The following is a 14893-nucleotide window of genomic DNA, read 5'->3' as shown; positions in this document are numbered from 1 at the left end:
GTTGGACACGACTGAGCAACTAAGCATTCTGCAATTTGAAAATACATAATCTAATACTTATCCTATTTTAACAATGTTTAAACAGTAGCCTGTTTAAGGATTTCACTAGTTTAATATGTACTAAAATGTATCTGTGCAGTAAGAAGACTTGGGTGTTAGGGTGTGGACTGTACAATGGATGCTATGTGACAAGGACTGACTCTAAACTGTTCTTACCTTTATATGCAAAATACAAACAACACTATTTACTCACCATATGACTGATTTGAGGGGTTAGTGAGTACCTCACAAATTATAATAGTGTGGGGTTTAGTCGCTAAATTGTGTCCAAGCCCTTGATACCTCATGGACTGTAGCCCACCAGGCTCCTCTATCCATGAGACTTTTTAGACAAGAATACTGGAGTGGGTTGCCATTTCCTTCTCCAGCACAAATCATAATACGCTCTATTAAAGTAACATTACACTAGTCAATGGTAACATTAACTTTAACTAATGTACTATTATAAGAGGAAAAAGTATATTTTGATGAATACAACTTGAAATCTGGGGATTCAAACTCAAAGATGAAGAAATCTGGCATGGAGATTCCTTACTATGTAAAAGAAAAATTTATTTTGGCTAGATTTCTTAGTATTTCAAATAAGCGGTCTTAACATGTGATTTTTAAAGGTTGTATGTCATTTTCTGATTATGTAAGAAATATTTAAAGAAAAAAAGTTATCTATAGTCCCACCACTGTGATAATTACTACTGTTTTTCTATGCTCACATGGGCACATGTTTTTAGGCTGCTAAGTCCACATATTTATTTGTATATACTAAACAGGGTTGAGATCATATGCATAAGCTGTTGCATCTAGTCAACAAAAGATTTTGTAAAAATCTTATCTGCAACTTTTGCTAAGAAAAATAGCAATATTGAATTCATTAATTTTCCTTGAACACTAATGAAGGTGAACTTTTCAAATATTAATAGTTAATTTACTCTAGGCTAACTGCCTCATATTCTTTGCTCACTCTCCTTCTGAGATATCCTACTGATTTTATAAATGCTTGTATGTAAAGAAGTGTCAGTCTTTTGCCTGCTTATGCTATTTCTTCAGCTAAAAATGATTAATGCCTATTTTCACTCATTCCTACTTGTTCTACAAGTTACCTTCATTCATAATCAGTTCTAGAACAATAAACAGTAATCTAAGCATCAGGCCCCAGCCTACTGGATGGGGATCCAGTAGTGAGGAAGACTTGGCAGAGGGGACAGCAGGCATTCTCAGCTCTGAGGAGAGGAATGTGAACTGTTCAGATGTGAAGAAGGAAGAGCGGGAAGAGGGAAAGGGGCACGAGATCAGGCTGGAGATGTGGGGAGGGGTTAAGTCCTGCCTTCCAGACCATGTTAAGGATTTTCACATTTATTCCAAGATAACGGTGGGCTAAAGAGAAGCAAGAAATGACATAATGTATTTGCTTTTCATGAGACTCTATAATTGCCATTTCTTTAACAAGAGAATGGGATGCAAGGCAAGAAAGGGCAGAAAACTCAGGTCCACCACTGAGGTCCTGGTGAGAAAGGACAGTAGTGGGAGCAGGGTGAAGAGGCAAAGCAGTAGGTCAGAGAGAGACTTCTTTAGGAGACAGAGGGAACAGAGCTTTGTGACTGATATGAAGAGGAAAATGGAGATGGAGTATGACTCCAGGTTTGTGGCCTACGATACCATCTACTGGGACAGGGACACTGGAGGCAGAGCAGGTTTGCAAGGGGAGATGGGAAAAGGAGCAGGGGGTAAGGATTCTGTTTTTGACCCATTGATTTGAAGGAACTTGTGAGACATCCACAAGGAGAAACAGACAATCAGATAAGAGTCCACTGCTGAGGACAGGCCTAGGTCTAGATTGCAGGTGAAATCTTAGAAACCCACATGTAGAAGGTAATTAAAGCCGTGCTGGATAAAATAAGAAATCAAAGGTACTAAGACCTCTGGTCTCCAAGACTGAGCCAGGGCATCCATGACCATGATGAACACTCTGAGACCCATGACCACGCTGCCAGGGGACCCACTACACAGCATTCTCACACTACAGTGAAATTTCATATTTCAGCATCTCCGTGGTAGACAATAAGCTCCTCAGAAGAATGATCGAGTCTTACTTATTTCTGTACCCCAGTCTTGGCATAGGTCCCAAGGCATGAAACGCATTCAATGAAGTGTCTGTGAGAGGTTAACTGTTAGCCTGAGATTATTAAAAAGCACTATCTCCAAACATGCACAGAGAAACAAGCTTTAAGAGGCCAGGCTCTGGAGCAGATTACTTGGGTTAAATCCAGACTCTACCACTTATCAGTCATATGACTTGGGAAAGTTATTTAACGCCTTTGTGCCTCAACTTCCACATCTGTAAAATAAGGCAGATAACAGCACCTACTGCCAAGTGTTGGGAAAACTAAAATTTCATGCAGAGCATTTAGCATAGTACTTGTACATGGTAAGCATTCAAATTTAGCTCTTCTTATTGTTACTATTATTATCTTCTTTCTTCATCTTCCATGGATACAGAAACATGCAAAAATGGAAAGGATTTCCAGTTATTCATTGTGGTCCTCCAGCTTTGGAACGCAAAAACAGATCATGTTGTTTCAGGTCTAAAAGCAAGGGTAAAAATAAAACAATTTCGATGTATCTGGTAAATGATATCAGTATTTAGAAAACAACTAAATTTAACAGTGAATAAATTTTAAAAAAAACCTAACAATAACAAAATCATTTCAAACCAAAACAAAAAGTAGTTGTTGACTATGTCAGGTTTTTTTTGGGGGGGGGCAGAGGGGGGCAGTGGGAATATGGGGGAGATGGGGATAGGAATAGACAAGAAGAAAGAGTCTGACCAAGTCTACAACAAATTACAAAACAGACATTTCGCTAATGTTTACCTAGCTAGGTACCTGAAAAAATAGGAAGCTTCATTTAAAAAATTAGGAAGTTTATCTCTTTATAGAGAATCTTGATATCTGTCTCAAGTTACCCATGATAAGTAACTACAATTTGTGACTAATCTAGTCATTACACTGATGCTATTAACACAGCAGACTCTTTTAAGATTATCATTTTCTTTGCAAGTAAAAATGTTAATTCACGAGGTTGCTAACAAACTGAATAAACCCTCTTTCAGCTTGTGGCTGGTGTCAAGGTTGGCATGCATAAAGATCATTTTTCTCCATATTTTATTTTTATTTCAAGGGTGTGAATGCAGGATTCAAGCTTCAACTTCTGACAGCTCATCAAGAATTTAATCCAGAGAAAGCACTGCAAGGTGAAAACACAACAGGGTGAATTTCCTATTTTGACAGTTTCCTTTCAACCACTTTTATAGGCTTACCTTTCATATGAAATGTATGTTCTAATGGAGACAACCTGTTTAAGGTCTGGGTCATGTATGACTGCCATTTTAAAAACAGGAAGGTAAGGTTATGAAATTAGCTATTTGGAAAACAGTGTACAGAGTTCAAACTGTTCTAGTTAAAAAACAGTTTTTGCTATTTAGTGGGGGAAAAAAAAAGAGCAACATTTAAATAAAAGCAAACAGGACTACAGAGTGAATACTTTCCGCATGTTAGCACCATTAAGAATTTCTTGTTTTACTCAGAAATGGGCATATCTTTCACTGATTGAGGGCTGTATCATTCAAAAAAGACAAATGTGTACAACTCGGCTAAAGTTCAGAAGAAAGCCACAAAAAATGTTTTGAATTAGAAACGAATTCAAATTCAATGTAAAAAGGACTACAGGGCACTGATTTAAAACTAGCACGACAGTAAGCTAAGTTAACTGATGATAATGTACAAGAAAGTGTTCTAACACAGAACATACAAGAGTGATAAGGAGGTTTTCTGACTGGTTCTTAACTTCTAAGAAAAAGCCAAAACAAAATAAAAGCTATAAAAGAGGTACAAGCCCCAGAGATACTGATTAACTAACCTTTGCACGGCCCTGATTTTAAAAACATTTCCAAGTTGTTTCTAATGGGGCAGTCCGTTGAGAACCACTGGGCTGAAACACCACAACAGGTCAACAAAATGATGGAATTTCCCTCTCAGTAGGTCCTTAAAATGGGCTACAGTCTCATATCAGGGCTGTTTATCATAGAGAACATCAAGATTTCTGCACTGTTTCCCATGTGTTGTTTCCTTAACTCGGATTCATGCCTTAAATTGTCACAATCTGCCTTCTGCCTCTGCCTGGGATGAAATGTTACAAAAGAACTGCTCCTTGCTGAATCCAGTGTCACAGCTGACACCTCCTTTTATTGGACTACTCCAGAGCATAAAGCCGGAGAAGGCTATGGCTCCCTACTCCAGTACTCTTGCCTGGAAAATCCCATGGACGGAGGAGCCTGGTAGGCTGCAGTCCATGGGGTTGCGAAGAGTTGGACACGACTTCACTTTAACTTTCACTTTCATGCATCAGAGAAGGAAATGGCAACCCACTCCAGTGTTCTTGCCTGGAGAATCCCAGGGACGGGGGAGCCTGGTGGGCTGCCGTCTACGGGGTCACACAGAGTCAGACACGACTGAAGCGACTTAGCAGCCGCAGCAGAGCATAAAGCACTGGGAACTCCTGATTCCCCAAATTCTTCCTCACTATCCCCTATCCTTGGCTCCTGAGGCACCTTTCCTAGGTTCTCCTCCTATCTCAAATAGTGCTTTGTCTGCCTCTTAAATCATAAATTCTTCAGGGAAGTCAGTGACAGTCCCTTAAAAGCTCAACAACAGGTTCTACAGGGCAAACTCCCTTGGAATCATATCCACACTAACCTGGATATGTATCTGAGGAGGCCACTGTTTTCTTCATATTTTCAAAAGGATTTAAGATCTTTGAAGGTTATAAATCATTGTCTTAAAATACTTTTTAATTTAAGCTTTCCAGGCTTCAATCACTATCCATAAATTTAGAGGTTTTACTTCAATCTTAACCTATCAGAGATTGAATCCAGATTCCTATCTGTTAGGCATATTCATTGCACTAAACCAATGTATCCAAAACAAATAATTAATCCCCTCAGAAATACTTGCTTAGAATAAAATGGTCAAGTAAGGAGCCCTCCTGACAGTTGTCCTCCAGTGGGAGAAACAGACGACAGACAAGCAATGACAGTAATTAGAGAATGTGATCTATGTTATAAAGGAAATGACATGAGAGAAACTTCAGAGTGATCCAGGAAGGTTTCTTAACTTCCTCAGAAATGAAAATTATTTTTAAAATGAGATCTTGAAGGTTAAGGAGGAGCCAGTTGCATGAAACACTGAGAGAAGGGACTCCAAGTAGAAGGCACAGCAAATGCAAGGGTACTGACTGTACTGAACTGTCCACTAGACTGTAGGCACCAACTGTACTGAACTGTCTACTAGACTGCAGGTACTGTGATCCTTAAAGAGCACAATTTAATATAAATGTGTATCTTTGGAATGTGGGTTAGTAACTGGTACTTGGTCCTAAACTCAATCAGTAGTTGCTGAATTAAATGCAAAAGAACAACTGAAAGAATTGTGGAGTTGGGCGGCTGCTAAGTGGGAAGGGGGTGGGGGAGGAATGGATTGACAACAAGGTCCTATTGTATAGCAGGGAACTATACTCAATGTCCTGGGAGAAACTATAATGAAAAAGAATATAAGAAAGCATGTATATATTTGTATAACCGAATCACTTTGCTGTACAGCAGAAGTTACTAATAACACAATATTGTAAATCAACTATATTTCAATTAAAAAAAAAAAAAAGAATTGTGGGGTTGGGGAATAAATGGGGAGAGGAAACATTCTCCAGTAAAACAATAAGAATCTTAGTAGCCTCAGCTATTCAAGTTATCCAACAGAATTCTATTACTTTCTTATCTCACATTCCGGTACGTTCCACTTAGTGCTTCTAGTGTCTAACAAGTCATTACCACTTTTAGTTAAAATCCCCAAGTCCTAAAGGGTAACTGTGTTTCAGTTTTCACAAATACAGAAATATAATACATATCTGATGTAAGGAAGGAACTATTTTGATTAAAACACACAGACCAACTCTTAGCACTTTGGTACCTAGTCCCTTTCCCTTTTCCTAAACTACACTGTCCATTTCAGTCCCAAGAGTCTTAATTCATTCATACCCTAAATTCATTCCAGGATAGCTGGTTATAGACTAGCTACCCTGTCAGTTACCTGTAGCACAGCAATCTTTGGTTTGATAATAAAGCCATTATTCCTCTCTTTACAAAATGAGAGTGAGGATACAATACAGATAAATTAAGAACATAGTTTCAGACATTTGAAACTCTTCCAATTTAACAGGCCCCAAACAAAAAGCCTACTAAGAGTAACTTTAAAGGCATGCATTCTTAATATATAGACAAATGAACAATTATCCAAGTAGGTTTACACTATGCATTGAAGTGGAATTTTCTTTTTTTTTTTTTTTTTGAAGTGGAATTTTCAAGATTACAAGATTTACACTGGCAATATGCTGCTGCGATGATGAAAACAAGCGTTATTCACAGATTAATATCATTATTTTTTTTAATCAGTTGCGAATTGTTCAACCATGTCACATCCCTTATCTCAGCTTCTCCCCCACCAACAAAACAGAGGCGAGAACTGAATTACGAAATCCAGCAGACTTTTGAGATGAGCACACCAAGTCTGTTTCAGGAAGGTCCAATGAACTGGTGACTGTGTCTTCTACATAGCTATGGCTCCCACCACCACCCTAACCTGCCACATCCTGGGATGCGGTCAACCCACAAGCAATTAAGGGAGGCTCATTACAACCTCACTAGGCTGCACATGCATACAAGAAACTGGAGATATACAAGATGTTCACCACAGCCATAAGCAGGTGAAAGAAAAAAGGGTTGGGGCTCAACAAAAGTATTTGGCAAATTAAAAAGAATAGGTTCTTGTTTCAGAAAAGCTGCAGGTTCTTCATGAACCTAAAGAGAGGTTCAAACAATGACAGGATCTATTAAGTGTTGGCCATCTTCACAAACCAAATGCCCATCTTCAGATCTGCACTTTGTGGTTACACACTGGTGTTATCTTCATGTCTGAAAGATGGCAACACCTGTCCCTGAAAAAGAGTGATGTTGACAACACCAGGGAAATATTAACCATGTGACAGAATAAAACACCTAGCTTTTATTCTGGGCAATAGTACTGACACCTTGAAGGCCTGTTGTCATGAAAGTTCCCAATACAGTCCTCAGAATATCTAAAATTAAAGGATATATACTTGTGCATACACATACACATACATATATATATATATGAAAAAATAGATATGAAACAGCCAGGATCATTTCTATGCTTATTTCAATATTTTTTAAGATCTAGAATTCCTAGAATCTAGATCTAGGAATTATGTTAACAATATTACATCAATACTTCCTCTATTGTGGCCAATGTAGTTATTAGTACTCAATGAAATTAACAGTATCAACTAGATGTGACTCTCTTCAAAAAGGAAAACAAAAGTCATGCCTCTAAACACAAACATATTTACCAATCTGAGGGAGGGAGGGTTATAAAACTCAACTAAAACAAAAATTGCACAATATGGAAGAATTATAAAATTTTACCCTTGTATATTGAAAGCAAAACATACTTTTAATAATGTGTTTTATATAAACTTCCATGTCTTATAAAAAATATTATTTCAACTAAAAACTAAGACCTATACATTAGCCAAAAATAGGAAAGAACAGTTTGCGATTTATTATACTTAAGCAGAAATATTTATTTTCTAGTCAATAATTTCAAAGGTCCATACAACTAAACCATTTGGACTTAACATTAAAAAAATTAGCCATTTCAACAGCAGTCTAATAAACAAAGCTATATTTATCAGGTTATTCCCTGATTAGGCAGTCTCAGTATTTGGTGTCAACCTTATCATAAACAAATAATCTTGTAATTATATGCAGTCATTCCTGAGCTACTTGTATTATCAGAGCAGAGCAGCAGTTTCAGCTACCTCTAAAATGACAAGAAACCTACTATGAAGAGCACATTTATACTGACACAAAAACCTCAAGTTAAATGGCCTGACAATGACATCAGCAAGTTTCAAGTTTACCATCACCTACGGTTAAAGTAAAAAATAGTGTATTCTAAAGAAAGACTAATTCTGCTAAATGAAACCATTGGGTCTATTCCTTTTATTCAGAAGTACCATACAACTAAACAAGCAGTCAAGTCCACAGGGAAATAGCATTTCAATAGCTGCAACATGGTGCCAGACCAGCCTTTGTTGGCCTTCCTTTTCCAAGAAACAGAGATGTCTCTTTTTTACTGAGTCCATCTGCCATAAGTGATAACCAGATGTCTGTGTGACGATTCAAAATTAAAACAAAAAGTCCTTCCCCCTCCCAAGACCTAACAGCAGAGATGAGTCCAACAGGCAGCATTACAAAGAGTTTCAATGTTTTAATCGCCTCCAACTGAAAGAAATAACGTGGTTCCCCTTTAACCGTGCCACCGCAACAAGCACCAGCCAGTATCTTTTCAGCTAACTTTGCACAACATTGTGGTAAGTGCTTTACACTTCCTTATCACAGCAACCCTATGAGGTGGTACTAATATTAACCCATTTTACAGATAAGAAACTGGGGAATGAAGGCAGTGAAAAAACTTGTTCAAGGCCATACCGCTAATAAGTAGCATCGCAACCACACTGAACACAGGCAGCCTGTATCCAGAGTCCACACAAGTGCTATACAAAGCCTAGTCTCAAGAAAGTATAACAGATTTTGATCAAAACTGATTTTACAATAAAAACTGTAATTTATCAGAAGGAAGAAAGTTAATGCCTGATTCTTTGAAACCATTTCATTACTAAAAAAACAAACTCTGACTTCTTAATTAAAATATTCTGAGTTCTCACTTACTGAATTACAAAACAAAAGTGTATCAGGTATTAGTGTCTATGGACAGCAGTCTATGATGGTAATGACGACAATTAAAATACCAAGAGTCATCCACATAGGTCCTGAGAAAACCGTCCATAAAGATGTAATCTGATTTTCAGTATTCTTTCTTGACAGATGAATACTGCATGGTCAAAGTCGCCAGTCAAAAGTTTTATGGTGCATTTTTTTGGGGGGGGGGAATTTTAAATAGCTTAATTATGGACTCACACATGAAGGCTGATTTGAACTGTCCCAGAATTCACGAGGGGCTTCCCTGGTGGCTCAGAAGTTAAAGTGTCTGCCTGCAATGCAGGAGACCCAGGTTCGATCCCTGGGTCGGGAAGATCCCCTGGAGAAGGAAATGCCAACCCGCTCCAGTACTCTTGCCTGGAGAATCCCATGGAGGGAGGAGCCTGGTAGGCTACAGTCTATTGGATCGCAAAGAGTCGACTTCACTATTCACTATGTTATGGTTTTTGTTTTTAGTATTTAGTGGGATCCCCAGCAGCACGCTTCGCATTACAAAACAAGCCATTTAAACCAAATTGTGAATTTTATCACCCGTTAACCACATGAAAAGACCAGATGGCTACAATTTTTGATACGACCTGACCTGATTCCTTTCTACTAATGACACAGTTCTGGAATCTTGTTTTTTCACAACTATACAAACATACTTACTCCATTTTTCTTCTGAATCAAAGGTTGTGTCACAATACAAGAATCAAATTTGTCTACATGGCCTGGGAAGACCTCAGATAAATATACTCTTTTACCCTTTTGAAATTACTCAAAGTGACAGTCATGGGACAAGAGCAAATACAGTATTAACTCAAAGCAGTAAACCATTATTTTTTATTATTTGAATTGGTTAAAAAAAGCCCTAATCATGTTTGAGAAATTTTGTTGCTTAGAATATACAGCGAATATAAAAGTTTAATTTTAGGCATCAGGATTAGATTACTAATTAGATTAGATGTCTAACGGTTCCCTTCATCTACTAGATAAGTCCCTGAAAGGAAAGAAATAAAATATGTATACCCTTTAATTAATCTTCAAAACCCACACACACACAAACATACAACAGGATGGCAATTTACAGTCCTGATCCCCAAGAAACTTCTAATTTACCAGGCATGATGAAATCCATACACCAGTAAGTCTAGCACCAGGAAGCATGTAATACAGGCTTTAAAATTCAGATTTGTGTTTGTCATGTTTTGGTGTCTACCTATGTCATTTCCCTGCTATCTACAAGTGCACAAAACGCACCTGATGAGAGGCACCTTTAATACAGCTTTACACAACATGGCATCAGACATATTAAAGGCATAATAAACACGGGTGTAAATTTCAGGAAATCTTTATTTATTAATTCAAATGCCACAAAACAGCTACATTGCCAAAGCACTACAGGTTTTGAGAACACTGTGGAAACATTTTACTATTATCAATTCTAAAATCCATTTACTTTATTTTTCACAGCAATAATTATTCATCACATGGGCTATGATGCAACAGAAAGAAATCAATCACTAGGTAATTATAGGCCTTCACCAAAAAACAGCCCTGATACCCACTTAACTAAATTATACAATATTTGCTGATTTTTAAATACTGTGTCACATCCATGCTAAGAAAGAACACTCTCCAGAAGTTTTCAGCTGTAAATTTTCTATTTATTCATTCTACTTTATGGCAAATGCTATACAGTCTCTCTCTATATATACATCTACAAAAATTTTGATATGACAATTTCCCACACATGAAAAAATATTATGGGACTCACTTAATTTTCCCCTCTAATTTGGCAAAGCATAATTTCAGTCAAGTACTCAGATGCAAAATGATCTGAAAAGCTGGATGTTAAGACAAGGTTTTTAGAGTACAAATTATGAAAATCTAAGGTTCAATTAACAACACAGAGCAAGCTGTACTTTATCCTTTATCTTTTTTTTAAAAAAGTGACTACATCTTCAATTACAGTGTTACCACTCGGACTTCTGTAACACCTTTTATTCCTAAAAGTTCAAATATTTTTACATGCCTTATTTCAGCACAGTCTTGATTCTCAGCATAAGGCTCTTACCTGTCATACCATACAACCAACAGTTGTTGGTTCAGAATGAATAGGGAACATCTGACATGAACACTCCATTCTCAATATAAGCCGAGGGATACAGAAGGAAAATGCAACAGACAAAGTTAACAAAAAGGATACACAGGCCAAGGACATATGTTGAAAACTCCCTACGAAACGGAAATAATACAAATAGCATAAGGAATCATTTTTGATTGGGACATGATTAGGTGAAGAGAGGAACTAAGACAACATGAAATGTTGCAAGTATTGGAGCAGACGGCAGGGAAAGCAGGGATTGTTAATAAAGGAAGAAGCTGAGGTAGCTGGGGCTTAAATCCTTTTCCTCAAACACAGAAGCGGTAAAGGAAAGAGGCAGCCGCAATTAAGATCTAAATGAAGTGAGTGTGACAGCAGCCCTGAGGCAGAGGGAACTCACTGAATCTCACATGAACCAAGAATATCCTCCAGCACCTCAAGTGCCATCATCCCCCAGCACAACCTCAAACAAGACAGTAAGCCAAAGTCCTTGACTCACTAATCTACAGATGACAATATTAGGTTTTTCTTCTCAAGAGGTTTAAAATGCAATTTTAAGTTTCCCAGTGTTTGTACCTCCCGGGCTTCCCAGGTGGCGCCAGTTGTAAAGAATCTGCCTGACAATGCAAGATGCAGGTTCGATCCCTGGGTTGGGAAGATCCTCTGAAGGAGGGCACACAACCCACTCCAGTATCGTTGCCTAGAGAATCCCATGGACAGAGAAGCCTGGCAGGGTGCAGTCTAAAGAGGTGCAGAGTCAGACACGACTGAAGCAACTTAACACACATACAATATTTATATTTCGCATCTCTGTTAAAGGTATCTGCCACCTCTTTGCACATATACGGAATTGGTTTAATAAGAGATGCTGTACCTCAATTCCATGAAAATACCCAGCCAAAAACTCGATTCTGACATCAACCAATCAAGAGCACAAAGCAGCAGATCATGATAGTCTCAGAGACTGACTTTGAGGGCAGAATACAAAAGCAGGGGTTTGGGGGATCAGGATGAAACGTTTTTGCTTAAGACAAGCCAGACTTAGGGGAAAAGTAAGAGGGAAAAAAAAAGTAAGGGACAAAGAGAAACCACGGTTGACATCATTGCTTCTGTGATTTATCAATTTTCTTTTCATCTTTAATCTTCAACTAAAGAGCTTTGTTCCTGCTGGACACAAAAATAGTATTACTGTAGCATGCATATATGGCCATTTCAGTATGCCACAGGAAAACCTCATTTACTGACCTAGAAAGGTTTGGGAAGCATAAAACCATTAAACAGAGGCCTAAGGCCTAAAGAGATGGCACAAACTGGTAAGCAAGATATCAGCTGTGAATAATTCTTTCAACTACAGAGCGATGATAAAAGTCCTTTTTCGATTTAACTGCCATTTTCTCAAACTTTCCAAAAGGCTGCAGATTATGCTAAATTAGCTAAACCTTCTCATATTTCTCTTTTTCAATTTCCCCACGGAAAATGTCATTCTCTCTGCAAACAAAAATCACACCAAGCTTGTTTCCTTTTCTTTCCTTGAGCCAATTTTAAGTCACTCTTCTTAACCCTAAATACCCAAGCCCACGCTGGTCAATTGCCAGTGTCTCTCTAGAACTGCAGGTGACAGATGCAGTCAGAGAGCTCACAGACGTGGATTGGCTGCGGTCTGAATCCTATTGCAATGAACACACTGACAGAGCCCGCAGAAGCACATCTCAGCAGAAGGAGAGAGTTTAAAAACCGTCGTTTCCAATCGAATTTACTTTTAGACCTCTTACTGGCTATTATGCTCTTACCCCGGTTCTCAACCTTGCTTAGTCCTACGTCCTACCCATTTTATCCTCCTCAGTTTCAGATCCTTCATCAAGCCTAATTCTGGTTAATACTACTACTAATAATAAATTAAAAAAAAAAAGGGTGGGGGGAGGTGCTGCAGGCATTGCCAAAAGTAGGAACGACCAAGGTGCTATTTGGGAGCCTTCCCGCCGCGGCCGAGGCCGCATGAAGTTTTCTGGGAAGCAACGGACCCTTTTAGCATCTTTGCACGATTTCTCGTCCCCTGGGTGAGGGCTCCACAGAGAAAGATGGGGAATCTCCCTTCTCCAGTCTTTCCCAGTGGTGGCTAACCCAAGAAATAAAAATATCTCTTCTTATCCCACACCCCGCCGGATAACGTTCCCAGGCAGTGACGCCCCACCCCCACCCCGTTATCCCAGACGAGATCCCCAAATATCACCCCGTCCTCCTGAAAGCTGGACCCTCCCTCGGCCGCTGGACCAATTTCCCGCATCGGAGCTGCTCTTCCCCCTCGCCCAGGCATCCGCCCCCGCACACTCCATCACCAGCATGCCCGCGGCTCCGCACAAGCCCGCCCCGCGCCAAGACGCCCCGCAACCGGCACTCGGGCAGCCCCGAAGCCCGCGCTACCCCTCCCGCCCAGGGTCGCCGACCGGGTTACCGTGGGAAGAGCGGGCGGCGGCAGAGGACGCGGCGGCAGCGCTGCTGCCGGTTGCGGCGGACGCGAAGGATAAGCTGGAGGATAAGGATGATGATGAGGCGAGCACGCTCCCCAGTCTCCATGGAACTCCTGCCCCGGCCGGTTGCTAGGAGCCCCGAAGGCTCGGGCTCCGTCTTTCGTGCTTTGTTGTTCCGGGTACAGGGCGGCCGCTGCTTCCCCGCGACAATAAATAGACCAGACGCGGGGGAGCATAGAGACAACGCTCGGCGGCTAGAGCGCCGCCGGACAGAGCCCTCCTGGGTTCCTCGCTAGCCAGTCATATCCGGCTCTCACTGCTCCCGTCACTTTCCCCCGCCTCTTCCTCCACTTTCCCTTCCTCCTTCCTGGTGTCCGGGTCGGCCCGGCCTGCCTAAGGGCTTGACGAGGTGGGGTTAGTGAGGAAAGGTGTGTAATAAGCTAGATTTCTTTTGCTTGAGAACCGCCTGGAAAGATTTCGAAAAAACTGTGCATCCCTTGTACATTTTTAGCTAGTAGTTACACATGAGTACGTAATTTCTGGCATACAGTGTAATATAAACGGACTTTAGGGTTTTTATTTTGAGGGGTGGGGGTGGGGCAAAACCGTGCCACTTCTGTTAGCTCATTCAATTCATAGAAAAGGTCCACCATTCAATATAGTTAGCGAAGCTGGTCCTCAACAACTAAAAATTGTTTTCTACTTCTGACGAATACATTTTCTGTTTTGAAAAAGTCCGACCGCTTTTTCGGTTAAACGCGTTAACTTACGTGATCAAACTCTCGTTAAGGAATGCTAATCCTAGTCCTAAAATACAGTGATAGGATATGACAGGTAAAAGAATGGATAGATAGATAGATAGATAGGTGATAGATAATAGGGGTTAGGTCACATTTCTGTCGCCTGCCCCTTTGATATTCCATACTCAACTTGGGTTTGCGGTCAGGACTCTGCCTTGGAAGTCGGGAAGCACTTGAGAGGCTTTTAAGCCGTGTAGCCGGATCCAAGAAGGATGGGAGGAGGGAGAGGGCCGCTGCACGCTGGGTCCGGGCTGCTGAGCAGAGGCGGCGGCGGCGGCGGCTCTGCTCACACGGAAGCCGAGCGCCTGAGGAATGAGACCCTTCCGCGGCTCCGCGCCCAAGTGGCCCTGGAATGACCCGGGGGACTCCCAGAGGCGCACACTTCGCCAGTTTGAACGGCCGCGCTTGGGCCCTCGGGGCCCCTCGGGGGCCACTTGAAGGGTGCTGCCTGCGAGAGCGAGACCGGACTAACGGTCCGGGAGCGCGAAGCAGCGGTGCGGATACCCGCCGCGCCCCCGAGTCCCACTCCCAGGCGGGCCGGCACAGGCCTCTGCTCAGAGTTGGGCTG

The 14893-nt window shown here is 40.6% G+C and overlaps 1 protein-coding gene across 2 annotated transcripts in view; it reads right to left on the bottom strand.

Annotated features, from left to right (window-relative positions):
• The window catches only part of TBPL1 (TATA-box binding protein like 1), a 40926-nt gene extending 26244 nt beyond the window's left edge, over positions 1-14682 (bottom strand). Inside the window, exon 1 of one of the 2 annotated variants that reach the window (XM_060419691.1) lies at positions 14456-14682. The gene's annotated coding sequence lies outside the window, so the exon portion shown is untranslated. Of the gene's footprint in view, positions 1-13509; positions 13709-14455 lie in introns of those variants that run through there. The other variant, XM_004011347.6, reaches the window with a different exon arrangement.
• Between the last annotated feature and the right edge of the window lie 211 nt (positions 14683-14893).

Source organism: Ovis aries, chromosome 8 (genome assembly GCF_016772045.2).
Source record: "Ovis aries strain OAR_USU_Benz2616 breed Rambouillet chromosome 8, ARS-UI_Ramb_v3.0, whole genome shotgun sequence".
Lineage (NCBI taxonomy): Eukaryota > Metazoa > Chordata > Mammalia > Artiodactyla > Bovidae > Ovis > Ovis aries.
Note: the sequence above shows the minus strand (reverse complement) of the source record. Positions and strands in the feature narration are given on the sequence as shown.